Here is a 17,435-nt window from a genome sequence, read left to right as displayed (position 1 = left end):
CAGAGGCCACTTACCATCAGGTGGACTGCATGCTCGTCTGCTATTCCTGTATTATACAAAAGAAATCTGATAGAAATATTTAATTAGCGATTATTAAAAAAATAAAAAAAATGTACAAACGTTGTCAGGGGTACAGAAAAGGGTATAGGGTACCATTTATACCAAAAACGGACTGTTCCCGAGGGATAGGTAAAAAGAATTATGTTCAGGGAGCTTTGTCTCGAGCGGAACTGCGGATAGAAGGTAGTTATTTCAGAAAATTCCTTGGTAAAAATTAGTGGTTCATTTTTTAACGTGTGCCTAATAGTAGCAATTTATTTAAATTATATGTATATTTATATTTGGTTATTATTAATTATGATTATTATATATTTACAGGAGCTTTTGCCCGCGGCTACGCTCGCGTTACGAAGTAATATTTTCGTCCCGTATTTTATCCCCTTGGGGGTAGAATTGATCAAAATCCTTTCTTAGCGGATGCTTACGTCATAACATCTACCTGCATGCCAAATTTCAGCCCGATCCGTCCAGTGGTTTGGGCTGTGCGTTGATAGATCACTATGTCAGTCAGTCACCTTTGAGTTATATATATTTAGATATTATACTGTCCCGGCAAACGTTGTGTTACTATATAAATAAAAAAATGTTAAGGGTGAACAATCTTATCACTTAGGGGTATGAAAAATAGATAGTGGCCGATTCTCAGACCTACTGAATATGCATATAAAATTTGGTGAAATCGGTCAAGCCGTTTCGGAGGAGTACGGTAACTAATATTGTGACACGAGAATTTTATATATAAGATTAATACTGTATTTGGTTATTATTAATTATGATTATTATATATTTACATTTTATATTATATGATTTACTTTTTCGTATAGAATCTATCGTAATTATATTTAATTGTAATCACGACTTACAGGCAAAACATAAGAGGACATTTTAAACCTTTTTAATATCAAAATTTAACCTTATTTTAGAGAATGAAGTATATTCTATTCTTAAAGAGATCTATGCCCAGCAGTGGGACAGTAATGGGTTGATGATGTATGTTACTGAGCAGCTTAGTACAGTTGAGTGAGATTAATTAATGTTTCTAATTAATTATCTTAAGCTTAGGATCTATTTATTTATTTACTATTTTAAAAAATGAAAACAGCTTTTTTTTTTAAATTTGATTATGCGTAATTTTAAATACTGTTCGGGTTTTTTAATTTTAAATATCAAAGGATCGCTAATCTTTTTGAATATCTTTAAAAAATCGAATCTGAATGTCTTAGTAATATAATATGCGTAGATAGCGTAGTGACCTTATTAAAAATCAATCTATCTATTTATAGCTACTAAATATGCAAATAAAGATTATAGAGGTCCTTTGACATTTAAAGCACAATAAATCTTTAATATTGAAGCGACATGAAAAATATAAAAAAGCAAAAAGAAAAAATCGTAATATTCCCTAACAATAGGCTACCTATATAATTATTTATGTATTAATAAAATTTAATTTATAATTTATAATCATAGATTAGTAAAGATTACTCACTCCTGACAAGAAAATGTACGCGGTTTTGAGAATTGAAATAGTTGCGTAAAAAAGTTTTGCCACGTCTCTGTGCTAATAATGTCCCTAAAATATTTGAAATAATTATTTATTTATTATGTAAATTACGCAGTATTAGTTATTTATTCGTAAATTTTCTCTAAAAATGTTTTTATTTGTCACGAATTTAAAAAAAGAACTTACTAATAAGCCGTTTGTGGCTTCATTCAATTCCAAGGCGGCGAAGTATCTTTACTAATCTATGATCAAATAAATAAAAAAAAACATTTTGACAAAAAGTGGAGTTGGCTGATTTGCGAATTAATGCGATTTTCAAAATCGGTCCAGTAGTTTTTGAGCCTATTCATTACAATCAAACAAACAAAGTTTTCCTCTTTATAATATTAGTATAGATTATTTGGTGTTGAAAATGTTTCGGAAATGTCCATTTTAAGTTATATTCCTGCTTAGTATTTTAAATTATACTTATAACTATAATTAAAATAATATGTTATTTAGTAGTTTTAGAATTTGTCTCTCAAATTTATTTTTGTCGTAAAAAATAATAATGTTCGTATTGTAAAAAAAAATGTCTCATTTTTTTTTATTTCATAAAATTATGAAAAATCTCTTATGATTTTTCTGATATGTGGATTGTTAAAAAATATTTGCTTAAACGTTCATTTTATAGGAATATATTTTTAATTAATTATTTACTTAATGTATGGCTTCCTAATTTAGTTCTAGGAGTAGCAAACTATCGCCGATCTCAGATAGGAATCTATTTTATCTGAGGTTGATTTTAGATGTTTACGGCAGTAGCCACTTACCATCAGGTGGACTGCGTGTTCGTTTTTGTACTTCTGTAAGAAAATATTATTAACTAGTAATTATTATAAAAAAAACCCGACGGCATAAAAATATAGCCTATGTTATTCTTACAATTTATAGTCTGTTTTATAATTACGTGTTCAAAATGTAATAAGAAATGTCATTATCACATTTTAATTTTCTACCATATTTTTTTTTATTATTATTACTGTATATAACGAAATTGAGGTAATATAAATATTGGAAAATGTGAATTGATCTTGATTTATTTAGATTATTATTTTATTATCATTGTATTACTTTAATATTGTCAAAAATAAGAAACTACCATTTAAAACAAATTTTCTTGATAGGACAACACCTTCGTTTATGTTTTGGACACCTAATTTTGAATCGGACTATAGACGAATCCAACAATTCCTCATATGTTAAAATCCGTCAAGCCGTTTGGGCTGCAGCGTGACAGACAATGAGACATACATACATACATTTGAAGGTGGTAGAAACCCTTGTGGTTCGTCTCCGGCGGCACCACCGCCACACCTATATCTGTTATAACAGCAGTGTTAAGCTGCTGTGTTCTGATTTGAAGGGTGTCGTAAGAGACATACTTATCCGAGGCGTTCCAGCTAATTCCTTAGGAGTAGCGGCGCATCTGTGACCGACCTCAGGTAAGAATATCTAATCCTATCTGTGGTTGATTACAGATGTACATGGGCGGCAGTAGCCATGTACCATCAGATGGGCTGCTCGACTACTACTCCTATATTATAGAAAATAAACATATTGGATACATACAAATTTTACATACATACACTCGAAAGAAATTGGAACCCCTCGGCAGTCGGGTAAAAATTAGATTACATCTGATGATAATAATAGTAATCTATTAATAAAATAATAATTATAATACGCTAAGACAAGTATTCATATTATAGTCAAAATGAAGGTGCATTCGTGTAATATATAAATTATTCAATTAATTAAATATAAAATTTTAGATTTAGGGAACTTTTTGAATTTATTTGATGTAAAATTTCTGGTTTTTTCGCTTAAATTGCACTGTGCTTTTTTTTATTGTCCATGACTTTTCTTTTCGAAGATTTACGAAGTCTATTTGAGAAATAGTGTTGTGAATCAGTAGTAAGTGTAACTAACGACACTTGAAATTATCACATTTTACTTACAAAGGATTTGCTGCTTTCTAATCATGTTTTTTTTAAATCAATCTGCCAAAATTAAACTAATACTAACTGTAGAACTTAAAATAATATTTATCACAGTCTTATAAATTTCTATGATTGATTACGATACTTTCGCTATATACATAAATATAAATTGCTGATTTTCAGCAACACTATTATCTCAAAGAAAATGAAAATAACACTTTCGAATTAGGTTTTTTAGTTGTATTTTTATTTATTTTTCTTATATAGATATATATAAATATAAATAGATAATAGATTAAACTATTCGATAACTTGTATTTCTTTATCTTAGTATAATTTTATTCCTTTAAATTTATGGAAATATCTTAAAATATAAATAATATGTGTATATATCGATAGTTCCAATACTGCTCGCATGCCACTTTAGTTCAAGCTAAAGATATGGTTGGTATTGCGTTATATATGTGTTGGTTAGTTATGTACTTACTGTATCTGTTATCATTTGGTAAATAAATGCTTATTGAAAGAATGTGGTTTTATTTAAAAATTTTTGATGGGTAATTCTAGTAATTCTACTTCTTCCTTTTACAATGAGTTTAGTTTATTTTACCGTGCTGACCAAGTGCGAATTGGTAGACTTTACTTTTGAGAACTGCTCTTTTTAGGGTTCCGCATAAAAAGAGTAAAAGCGGAATCCTATTACTAAGCCTCTGCTGTCTGTCTCTGTCTCAGGGCTTTATCTCTGGAACCGTAGTAGATAGACACTTGAAATCTTCGCAGAATATGTATAATGGTGGTCGCTATAACAAGAAATAAAATATGTATATATAAATACAAACTAAATTAAAAATATCTTGAAAATAAAATGACTTGATTTTTCCAAATCATGCGCTTATATTCCTTAAAAAACTTAATATTTTTAAGAATAAATGAGGAACACTAAAGGAGGACAATCACACGGATATCACAATATTTTCGGATCAAAATTATATTTATAATTTAATGGACACAGTATAATGCCATCTAGTGTCAAGTAGTAGAGATCATCGACATTATGAATGTAACTCGACACTAGATGGCGTAACAATACAATTTGTTTTGCGTAAATGATAATAACGTGACCTTGAAATCTAGTAAGCGTGCAGTAATAAACATTATTGCAAAAGTTAGTTATTTATATTACGTTTTACCCTATAATCTTTATTAATTAACTTACTTGTAATATTAACTTTTTATTTCATTACAAGTAGCAAATTTGCTATGTTAATCGGTTGTCCGAAGTGACGAGTATTAATGAATATACTTAATTGAAAATTAGACGAGCTTACCTGTAAGCGAAGTCTGATTATAATTTTATGAATGGTGATCTGAAATATAATTGAGAATTACAATGTAGTATCCTTCTTCCCACTCGTCGGCATCGCGATTGTTTAGCCTTTTAAAAATAAAAAAGTTTAAAGACCACTGACACTGCGTATGACAGTGACACTATATTGACAGCTACCTCACTTAATTTAGAGTCTATCATTTCCAACTTAGTCTCCTTGATAAAATGCATGCTGTCTATATCTAGGAGACTCTTTTGTTCTTATTGTTGCAGTATGGGTTTTGATTTTGGGAGGGTGGGTAATTATATTTCAGATCACCATTCATAAAATTATAATCAGACTTCGCTTACAGGTAAGCTCGTCTAATTTTCAATTTTATTTCATGGTGATCTGAAATATAATTGAGAATTACAATGTAGATGTTTAGAGACAACTGCAACAATGGGACATGTAATTAAATTAAAGATTTATTACCATACATATATATTATTATATGGATTTAATTACATTGCTGAATATTTATTCGTTCTGCATCATATGGATGAGATGTTGTGAAATCCATAGTGCTTAGTGAGATTTATTCTCAATAATAAGAAAAATATATATATAAAATACAATATGAAAATATCATATTAATAAGAAAATTTTCTCTTAATTAGGTATAATTATAAAATATATGTAATTATTAGGATTGCTAACTGAATATTTACTCTTACTGTATAATATGGATGAAATGTTCTGAAACACATAGTACTAAGTGAGATTCCCTCTGAATTAGATGAAATAATATTCAGTGCAATAATAATGCAATATTTTTCTCTAAATATATTATTACTAAAATTGGCCAACAATAATAATAATAGTAATATTGTAATTTAGTCAGTATTAATGATTATTCAATTCAAGCTTTTGCACCTTGCAAAAAATAAATACATAAAAGGTCGAAAATAAGTTTTCTACCCTCCATAGTATGTCATAATGATGTGTAGAATGAATTGCTTGGTCAATTTTATTGACACGAATAATACTATTTCCTTTGCTATATAGCAATATATGTATAAATATGTTTCATATGTGATGTGCATTATATAATAATGTACTTTTATATAATACTATACTTATATGTGCCAGTAGGTACATTGTATGTATTCCAATATTATTAAAATAGGAAGCCATCCCATGTTGAATATTAAGGAATTAATACCATTATTTATTGACAAATTATGATTGGGTATTTGATTTGATCTTGGGATGATGTATGCCCCATGTGAGATAAATTTATATTTATGTTGTAGGTATACCCGGTATAATATTGGGTGTTATACCTACTTTGTTTCATTATATTAGTGTGCATGTTCAAGAGGGACATGATCATTCTTAGATCAATGAAACATTTTAGTTTTATATGACTTCCTGTTTTTGCAGGTATGTATCGGATTTGCAAAAGTTACTTATACTTTTTGTTGTACCATGCTTATGCATGCCCTCTGTAAAGTTACATATCTATATGGTTGGTTGGAAAGCTTATGATGCGTTTCCTTTTGAAATCCAATCTGACTTTCGATCTAACATCTTTTCCTAAAAATGTGTGTAACTATCAGTTATGTGTATGTATAAGTTGATATCAGTTTTCATAACAGTATTTATGTATATGATTATTTCAAACCCCATTCATGACTAGACCAGAAAAGCTTATCTTTACTCAAAAGTATTTATGCTGAGCATTCCCAGGATTAATTCAGTTTTAATAAGTCAAATATTTTATAACTTCCATGGGGTTCTGGCTTACTTAGCCTGTAATGATTACTAACACAACTGGTTCTAGTTACAGCTCTGACAGTGATAAATTATAAAGTTATTTTACCCACAAGTTAAGTTAAGCTACCCACATTTTTCTCCATCTTAATTCTTTAAGAACAGGAAAGTAGATAAATCTTCTATATATAATAATTATAATAATAATTTATATATATAATATAGTTTTCTTTGTTCCAGGCAAGATGTCTGCCATGTGTGTCCTATCCCTTTACACCCGAGATGATATGAGCGTGAGTTTCACTTTAAAAAAATTCCCACGGAATAGCTTCTTATTTTTCGAAACGCAACCGATGCCGATCGATCGTGAGGAGAGTATCGCACGTGCTACCGGCTAAGTGAGCGGGGTGCAGGCGGTCAGTTGTGCTAGGGACTCGTCCAAAGATGGCAAATTTTTTCGACCCGCGCACTGTCACAGGTATATAATTATTTTTGGTATTAAATGTTTAGTATCTATTATTAATTATTGCTAATTTAAAAGCTAAAAGAACACTAAATACGTGGACTTTAGTAGTTTATTCGATTGACTTGCAATTTAGATACAATTAGGTTGCAAATTTCAACTGTTACGATCGTGTGCCTACGGTTGTTGGTGCAGAATAACGTTTGATGAAAATGCTTTTATTGCTATTACCAGTTATGTGTAATTTTCGTCAATAACAATTTTTTTGTTTTAATTTTAGGGGTACATTTAAATGACGATGAGATTTCGCCAGTGCGGGGTGAGGAGAAATATATCGGACATTGAAGATCTTCATGAAAGTGAAGAGCTTCAACCAAATAGGTTAGAAGAGTTTCAATTTGAAGAATTGTGCCCTGAAACAGATCCAGAAGCACATGAAGACCTTCAAATAGAAACTGACCTAGAATTGGATCTGGAACTTGAGTCTGAACCTCAACCATCTACTTCAAAATCATACCTAGAAATTTCTCGCCGCCGAGCATCTTCACGTCCAACACGTCGAAAAATAGCTTGGAAAAGAATATGTTTTCTGTCTTGAAAAGGTCTATACATCCCTACCAACATCTCCAGTAAAGTTTCCATAGAAATATTTTTCTTAATATTTTAATTGTGAGGCTCTTGATATGTAACCAGATGCACAAATATATATTATCTAAGAAGAACCGGTCGAAAACTTAATTAAATTGCAATAGATATGGCTAAAGTTTTCTCCATCTGCATTATCATTGGATGTATTCCCTAGCCAAGAATACCTACGCCTTGGAGACCTGGATTGAAGACGGAGGCAATAACGGAAGAAAGAAAAATGTTGATTTTCATAGAATTACGTAGTTTAGGTTTCATTGCCAAGACAGATTTTTTATAAAGACTAATGAAAATAAAGACAGTGATGTTAAATATCTCCAAATTGTTTTAATTTTTTAATATTTTTTGATAAAAAACTATTTTTTTTTGCAATTTTCACGATCGTGAGTGTGACAGTTCCCACCGGAGACTCACGATCGTACGGGTCGATTTCTGGATTAAGTATAAACTCTGGATTTTTTTTCGTATTTTTTGTGGATCCCTTAAGCTATATAAAAAGCCGTAATAAACGTTTTGAATCGGAAATTGCGAAAAAAAATCTTCGGGTGTAAAGGGTTATATAGTAATGTTAGAGTCCTATATAGTAACGTTCATCACACATACTCCTAAGGAATTCCTATTAATTCTAGGGATGCTAGATTTACATTTGAAAATTGATTGGACATGCAGCTTACTTTCTTTGTTGTTTTATGTTTTATAAGAGCATCTAGGTATACACACTAGGCATAAAAGACCCAAAGAAGATATCATATTAATGGCTGGCCATTCACATGATATAATAATATTGTTATTAATTTTATATCATTAATGTGTCACATATTACCATGGTGGACATTATTTACCCTTAGCCTAAGCTTCATTATGAAATGATAACAATTTCAGCTTTAGTGTAACTAACATAGACATTATGAAGGCTTAAGTGCAACAGCAATTCTCATATTATGCTTGTCTTTATTCCAGGATTAATGGACTGCTGTGTTATTTGTTGACCTGATGACTGGTGTATAAATGTATGATGCATGTTTCTATATAAACCCGGTGTTGCTGAAGGAAATGTTTAAGCAACAATATAAATAATATATTATTATTTGATTGCTTTTTGTAATGTTGGGAGTACCAGGCTTCTGTTACATGATAACTGAACATTACATAGGTACTACCAATCTTTAGTAAATTTTTTCATGATGATCAACCTCATATTTTAAGCAGTTATGTACAGTAAAAGTGAAAAATATGTGCAGATATTTAATAATTAACCGTATGTTTGTGGACTGAACTTCCAAACCTTTAATTATTACTGTATTTATTCCTATTGAGTCACTGAAAGATAAGTGTAACGAAAAACAAAATGTTAATTTTGTATAAATTCTCACATTTGTACATAAAGTTCACTCTTGACATTCACATATTTGCATTTATGTCACATATGCCACATAAATAAGTAATACTAAACAAGGTTTTTGAATTATTTACAAGTATGGACATTTATTATTTAGCACATTTGTAATGTTATAGTATTGCAGGTATTGTTATAGTACCTGGCCTTAGAATAAATCATAAAGGTATTTGTGTCCAAAGACAACTCCAGACTTCTGGATTGATTATCACTGTAAACCAGTGTATTAAATAGATAATTTAAAAACTTCAATTCAAGTTACATCTATATATAATAGAGTTATATATATTATGTAAGCTCAATGACTTTAAGTAGGTACTCTGTACCGGTAGTTAAGTGGTGCATTATAATTCTGATTGTACCCCTTGATACCAATCTCCTTAGAGTTATACCTTAATAATACGAGTATTTCTTGAAATCCGCAATATCTTGAAATACACCTCATCTGGATGTTAGGATATTCATATACCTAGCCCACAAGATATCAAATCAAACAGCTTTATATAGCTGGTAACTGATTAAATTTTATTATACATAATTTGTATATATGTGAGTAAGAGATACTACAATATAACCCATGTAATATTGTTTACTTTGAGCCATGTATAGGTACCTGTTATTTGCTTATAAAACAGCTGAAATTGAGTAGGAACTATAGAGTATCCATAACAAATCAATGAACTCTGCTCAATTGTGTTGAGGTATTAACACAGAATGCTACTATCAAAGCTAGGACTTCAGACGCTGGATCCAATATATGAGATACTTATAGTATTCTTTCTTCATGTGACTAAAAATATATTGGACAGATATGTGTCAGTATCAATAAGCCGGAGTCTTGTTTGCTTAATCATTGTCCTCCTGAGGTGGTTCTTTTGAGAGAGCATGCCTTATGTTCTATTTCAGGTTAACATGAAACAGTTGTCATGTATATACACCAGTGTGTATGTGATAATGTGAAGAGCACATCTATTACCATTTGAGATGTGTGTATGTGATAATGTGAAGAGCACATCTATTACCATTTGAGATCGAGCATTGGATTAACTAGTATACAAAAATAATTTTGTCATCAATGTTGTAAGATTTTTATCTTGACGCCATATATTAAATTTTAATATCATATAACACAATTGATTTGTGTGGAACGACCAATCTCAACCAATTTCAAATTGGGAACGGGGTGCTGCATAAAACATTTATGTCACAAATGTCTATTTTAGACATTGTTTTCTGATATAGCTAGTCTTCTATCATTTGTAATGCAGCTAAGTGAGTTTCAATGTCTTCAGTATGATTCCGTTACATGAGCTCATGAGCATCATGCTGTGCGGTGAATCCTGATAAGATTCTTATATGCACGGGGTTATATTTGTTTTGGGTTAGCGCACCAGCAATGTGATGATTCCTATTTTCTGTTCTCCACCATGTATTGCACATATTTTTATCGTGTGTATCGTGGTGGAGCATAAATTACCTATTATGACCTTTATAGGTAGCACATTAGTTAAAGTGTTATTCTGAGAAGAGCATCAAAATGTACCAGGTTGATTTCCTCAGTTCTCATTGGAATATGTCATTCATCCAGTTGCATCACACATACCTCCCAATTTTAGAGAACTCTGATGATAATATTGTATTCACTCGTTGTCCCAGTATGTTGACATAATATTTTCCATTTCTGTTAGGACACTGTTTTGTCATAAAGTTACAAATATGTTTTGCTATTTGCAATAACTCCATGAATGATTCCTGAAATTATAGCTGGTTCTGAAAATTATTTTGTCAGAGTTGGTATAACAGGGTTGGCATAACCTTGTGTTGTAGCAGCTCTAGCTTGGTGCTTATAAATCATTCATGTTTTATACTGTGTATTGTTAGTGCAATAGCTAGTGATGGAAGCATTCAAGCCATTTGCCACATATAAGTATTAGCGCAGGTATCTCGTACTCAATGGCGAATGAGTGAAATGTTTAGTGTCAACAAAGTAACACTTGGAGTATCTCGTACTCGACAGTTCTGATGCTTTGTATATTCGACCACTTGCCACATAGAAATGTTAGCGCGAGTATCTCGTACTCAATGGCGAATGAGTGAACCGTTTAGTGTCAACAAAGTAACACTAGGAGTATCTCGTACTCGACGGTTGTGACTCTTTGAATATTTGAACATTTGCCACATATAAATGTTAGGGCCAGCATCTCGTGCTTAATGGTGAACATGGGAACATTTAGTGTCGACAAAGCGACGCAACGAGTATCTCGTACTCAATGGCTCGGGTGCATTTTATATTTGGACCATTAATTGCTAAATTATATGCATAAAAATGCAAGCATCTTACGGTTAATGGCGAATATGAGCACCGTTTGGTGTCTGTAATGTGCAACAGCGAGATTGGCGTGCATGAATAGTTATGAAGTTACGAGTTACGAGAAAGTTTTTCGAACAATATAGTTTCTTTCTGAGCATATGTTAGTTATTTAGGCATTTTTATAGTCGTGCACACATACTGTAAAATGTGAATAATGCATTATTTTCTTACATACCTGGTAAGTAATTCGTACATAACCTCTGAACCGGTGATCCAATCCGAAGAATTGCTTCGTAAATTCCTGCTACTGCGACTACAACTACGCAGACGTGATTCTTCATTCCTAGTTTCCATTTTCTTCATTTTTTCACTAGCTTTGCTTCACTATACACGTTTAACAAAACTTTGAAAAAATAGTATCACGATGCCTTGGAAGCGCGAAAAAGAAGTGAGGTAGCTGTCAATATAGTGTCACTGTCATACGCAGTGTCAGTGGTCTTTAAACTTTTTTATTTTTAAAAGGCTAAACAATCGCGATGCCGACGAGTGGGAAGAAGGATACTACATTGTAATTCTCAATTATATTTCAGATCACCATGAAATAAAATTATTATTATATTAAAAAGCTGAAATGCGCCGCTCCCCCTGAGGACTAAGCTGGAACGCCTCGGAAAAGTCTGTCTCCCTTACCACACCCTTCAAACCGGAACACAGCAGCGCCTAACACTGTTGTTATTAGGTAGAAATAGGTGTAGCGGTGGTGCCGCCGGAGTCGAAACACAAAAGGTTCTACCACCTTCATGGATTGCCCACTACATGTAGACTACTCGTTTCAAAACTATCTAATTATCCACCAAAGAACCATAGAAGGTTTTACCATCTTCAAATCACCAATCACCATTTAAGTATCACCTTTTTAAATTAAAAGCAATAATTGCCTTAAATCATGACAAATAACGTTTCTACTGTTTACATGTGATCGAACGGCGTCGTGTCGGCGTCGTCACGTCGCTGCGTCGCTCCCTCCGCACGGATTAATTTAAATACCGCGCATTCCGAACGTACAGGGACGGATTTAGAGTACATTTTTTATTTAAACCGACAATTTGTGTTATTAACACGCTTATATTAGCTTGGGTTGTATGTATGTATGTATGTATGTATGTATGTATGTACGTAACAGAGTAACGGAATCTGTGAACCCGATTTCTATCCACTTTGAACGTTCAGTTTAATTCAAAATTTTGAAGAATTATCAAAAACCGATGACAATACACGATTTTAATAATTTTGTACTATTGTCCTTTCTCTAACGATTTTCGAGGCGAGATTGTTCGAGCGCCTTAGAGAAAGTTCAAATTTACTAGATTGATTTTTAGTTTTGAAAGTAATAATGTTATTTCCCTATAACTCAAATGTACTGAAACATATCTATAATGCCATCTTGTAGAATGATTTTTAGGATTCCGTACTCAAAGGATAAAACGAAACCCTCCGCTGTCTGTTCGTATGTCACAGGGCTTTATCTCTTAAACCGTAATAGATAGACACTTGAGGACAATGGTACAAAATTGTTAAAATCGTGTATTGTCATCGGTTTTTGATAATTTTTCAAAATTTTGAATTAAACTGAACGTTCAAAGTGGATAGAAATCGGGTTCAAAGATTCCGTTACTGTTACGTACATACATACATACAACCCAAGCTAATAAAAGCGTGTTAATATAGGCCAAAGGGCATCTAAAGCGATTATTTTTATTAGACAAAGAAAAAAATAAAATTAAATATTTAAATTCATTTGAATTAAACAAACGAAAATTATTTCAAATGTAAACGAATGTAATTACTATTATTTACACAATATTTTTAAACGTTATTGATATTTTGTTCCCTTATTCGTTTCCCTATTTACTTAGTTAGGTACCTATTTTTTTATAATGTGAGGTTTGTAAACTATCTACTTAAGCTCTAAATATTGTTATCTTAGTTCATGTGAATTTTCAAATTCTTTTCATTCATTTTATGTTATTTACAAAATGTTATTTTAGAATAAACCTAAATCTACACCCCAAGTCCGGACCTCGTACAAAAGAGACAGAAATTTATAACAATTGTAACGGAGGGCGGGCCCCTAGATCGAAGATCTGTTATCGAGAACCGGCGGGGCTTACACCTTGTTAGTGGGACCATTTGAGTTATTATTTAAACAGGACAATATCATTTAACACAACAGACAGTAAAATCGGTTAAAGCTTTCAAAATGCTTCTCATTTTTAAGAATATTATTATTATTTACGGATATTCTTTGGTAGTATTAATATCATTGTATTTTAGTATGGTTGTTGAATATTTTTTCCTTAAAATATTCTGACAATATAACACATAGGTATTAAGAACTTGGTACACTTAAGTGACACTATTAAGCCATGTTCACCAGAGTTATTATTAATAATAATATACTTCATTGCCTCAATATATAATTTAAGAAAAAAGGGAAAGATTTACAAAAAAATGAAACAAAATTGTAGAGGCAAAAGGAGGTGGCTCAACGTATGCTGACACAGAGTCAGGGTTCCGTGCAGCGCTGTTTCTCAGCTACATCCTTGTCCCGCAGATACCAATACGCACTTGTCCAGCGCGGTGGACTATGGCCTAATCCTTCTCATGATGAGAGGAGACCCGTGCCCAGCAGTGGGACAATAATGGGTTGATGATGGTGATCCTTGTCCCACAGATGTTAAGTGAATAAGTGACCGACACCTTTTAAAATACAGTTTCCACACAATTTGCATTACAATTTATATGTATTTTCAATTTAATGTAAACTTAATAAATATAATAATTTTAGTTAACTTAATTTCTTAATACGTACATCGACGTTTAATTAACTTTAAATAGATTTGGAAGGAATTTTTCTTGACCAAATTGGGTGCTAGTTGCTACCCATAGACACTAAAACATACCTATCACGTATGTTTCTTCCGTAAAACAGGAAATAAGTAGCGCTAATTGCTGTTTTAAATGAAAGAAATAGATGTATCTACCTATCTTCTAAAATAGAACCGCGGATAATTATACCACTCTCTAAAATGCGTGTTATATAGCTTCTAAATCAGTTTTTTTTTATAATATAGGAGTAGCAGACGAGCACGCAGCCCACCTGATGGTAAGTGGCTCCTGCCGCGCATGGACATCTGTAATCAACCCCATATAGGATTAGGTATTCCTACCTGAGGTCGGTCACAGATGCGCTTCTACCCTTATGCTGAAACTGTGCTGGAACGACTCGTAAAAGTATGTCTCTCTTACCACACCCTTCAAACCATTACACAACAGCGCTTAATACTGCTGTTATTAGGTAGAAATAGGTGTGGCGGTAGTACCGCCGGAATCGAACCACAAAGGGTTATACAACCTATATCTATCTTCTAAACTAAAACTAAACCACGTAGAGTTACACCACCCTTTGGTCTGTGCGTTTTGGAGGACGGCGGTATGTGTGGTCGTATACCGTCGTTCACACCAGACTGTGTGGCGAGCGACATGCTCACCTGGGTGGAGTCCGACGGGGCAACGCGCTAAGAGGACTCCGGTTGCGTTCCTCTGGAGATCCCGGAGCCCTCTACGCAGCGCCGAGGACGGCCACCGGCGGGGTTTTAGTGCGGTAAGAATCCCACATAACCCTGCGTCGCTCTCACGTCACGGGGTACCTTTTGAAGGTTTCTCCCTCGTAAACAAAAAAATGTCTGAGCGTTTTATAGCTTCTATATCAATTAGATGGAATATGTTGTATTACTTTCATCTTATTACATACGCACTGTCAAATAACGCCAGTTTTTTCTTCTGTCGGTTAATTTCGCAATTTTGTGTATTATCATGATAATCCTTACTAATCCTTACTAATATTATAAATCCGAAACTAACTCTGTCTGTCTGTCTGTCTGGTTGTCTTTTCTTCACGCCTAAACCACTGAACCGATTTTAATGAAATTTTGAACAAAGATAGTCTGAGACCCGAGAAAGGACATAGGATAGTTTTTATCCCGGAAATCCCACGGGAACTAGGGATGGCGATCTAAGATCGATTAATCGGAGAATCAATCTTTTAGACCCAAAACATCGATTATTTTAATCGATATGAGTAAGGATTGAATCGTAAACTATGCATTTGATCAAGTGATGATCTTTAGCAAAGTTGAAGGTACGAACTTACAGTTTTATGTATGTTAGTATGTTATATTATTTTCTTTTAAACGTGGGCGAAGCCGCGGGCAAAAACTAGTAGTTAGATAAATTGTAACTAAAAGTAGGTATCTAAAGCTCTTTACCTTACAGGAAAAGTCCGTTAACAACATCTAAAGATGGAGATCCTATCCTTTGTACACTAGCTTAATCCGAGTTTAGAGTTTACATCCTAAATGAGATTAAAGTTGGTAGAATTTTAAGGAGCAAACTAAATGAGGATTAAACTTCATAAACGCTAAAAGGTCGCTTTTAATTGATTCATTTAAGTTCTAGAAAGTGTATGTGGTTATTTAAGCTGGTTAAGGATTAGTGCTAATAACTGTAATAGTTATTTAGTTAATTAAGCTTTTCATCATCATTGTTGAGTAATGGGTTGTCCCATTATTGTCCCGCTGGGCACGGGTCTCCTCTCAGAATGAGAAGGATTAGGCCATAGTCCACCGCGCTGGCCAAGTGCGTATTGGTAGACTTCACATACCATTGTGATTTTTTTTTATCTCTCAGGTATGTAGGTTTCCTGACGACGTTTTCCTTCACCGTTTAGCAAGTGATAATTAATTTCTAATACGCACATAACTTTGAATAACCCTCGATCGGGAGACCGAGTTTCTTAACCACTAGGCTATCACTGCTTTTAGTTAAACTTTTAAGGTGGTTAAACCGTTGTTTGTCTCCAAAGGGACCATTATAACATATTTTCTGCCTAATAATAACAGTGTTAAGCGCTGCTGTGTTCCGGTTTGAAGGGTGTGGTAAGGGATATTATTTAAGGCGTTCAAACTTAGTCCTCAATGTAATTTTTCTCCGAAAGTCCGTTCTCCTGAAGTCCGTTTGGGTTCCATAGATATCTTCGTAAATTAAACGCTAGCTAAGCTTGGTGATAAACGCTAGCTATCACATTATATATTTATATTTGATTAAATTTTATAAATAACAATACTATGGCCGATCTCAGATGGAAATCTATGATTTATCTAAAGTTGATCACAGATGTCTGTAGGCGACAGTAGCTACTAACTATCAAGTGGACTGCATGGTCGTCTACTACTTGTATACCTTATATATAAAATTCTCGTGTCACAATGTTAGTTACCGTACTCCTCCGAAACGGCTTTACTGATTTTCACCAAATTTTATATGCATATTCAGTAGGTCTGAGAATCGGCTACTATCTATTTTTCATACCCCCAAGTGATAAGGCTTGTTCACCCTTAACATTTTTTATTTATTTGGCAACACAACGTTTACCGGTTCAGCTAGTTATAAATAAAGCCTACTCGAAGGACCGCTGGTGCGTTATGATTTGAAGGAGAAGGAAAACATACACATACGAAGCGTTACAACTTAGTTCTCAAGGGTAGTAACTCCCTGGCCGACCTTAGATGGGACTCTAATCCAATCTAGGATTGTTTAGTATATCAAGTGGACTGTATGCATTTGCTAAATCAAATCAAACATCTTTATTTGCCAAATAAGGTACAAAACTCTGGTGAAATCTGTCCTAAGATACAAGAATCCTCTTATTTTACCATTTCGGCGTGCAAATATGGTTATAAACTTAATTTTATGTTAACATACTGTGTTTTAATCGAATAACAATTAGTCACATTGACGTAATTACACAATAATATCACGTGTCAGTAAAAAATCAAAATAATAATAATGAAATAGTTACAATTTTAAATCTTTCATGTCCGTTTACAATTAAATTTAGATTATTATCAATTTATTTCTAAATATTCATTT

General features: G+C 32.8%; 1 long non-coding RNA gene across 1 annotated transcript; it reads left to right on the top strand.

Annotated features, from left to right (window-relative positions):
* The first annotated feature begins 4,865 nt into the window (after window positions 1-4,865).
* On the top strand, window positions 4,866-9,178 carry LOC140751381 (uncharacterized). The gene is made up of 2 exons (XR_012103310.1): window positions 4,866-5,226; window positions 8,698-9,178. It is a non-coding gene; the product is annotated as an uncharacterized LOC140751381 (long non-coding RNA).
* The last annotated feature ends 8,257 nt before the right edge of the window (window positions 9,179-17,435 follow it).

This window comes from Epargyreus clarus, unplaced genomic scaffold (assembly GCF_041222505.1).
Source record: "Epargyreus clarus isolate Ecla_fem2 unplaced genomic scaffold, WU_Ecla_fem_2.2 ptg000022l, whole genome shotgun sequence".
NCBI classification, from domain to species: Eukaryota; Metazoa; Arthropoda; class Insecta; order Lepidoptera; family Hesperiidae; genus Epargyreus; species Epargyreus clarus.
Note: the sequence above shows the minus strand (reverse complement) of the source record. Positions and strands in the feature narration are given on the sequence as shown.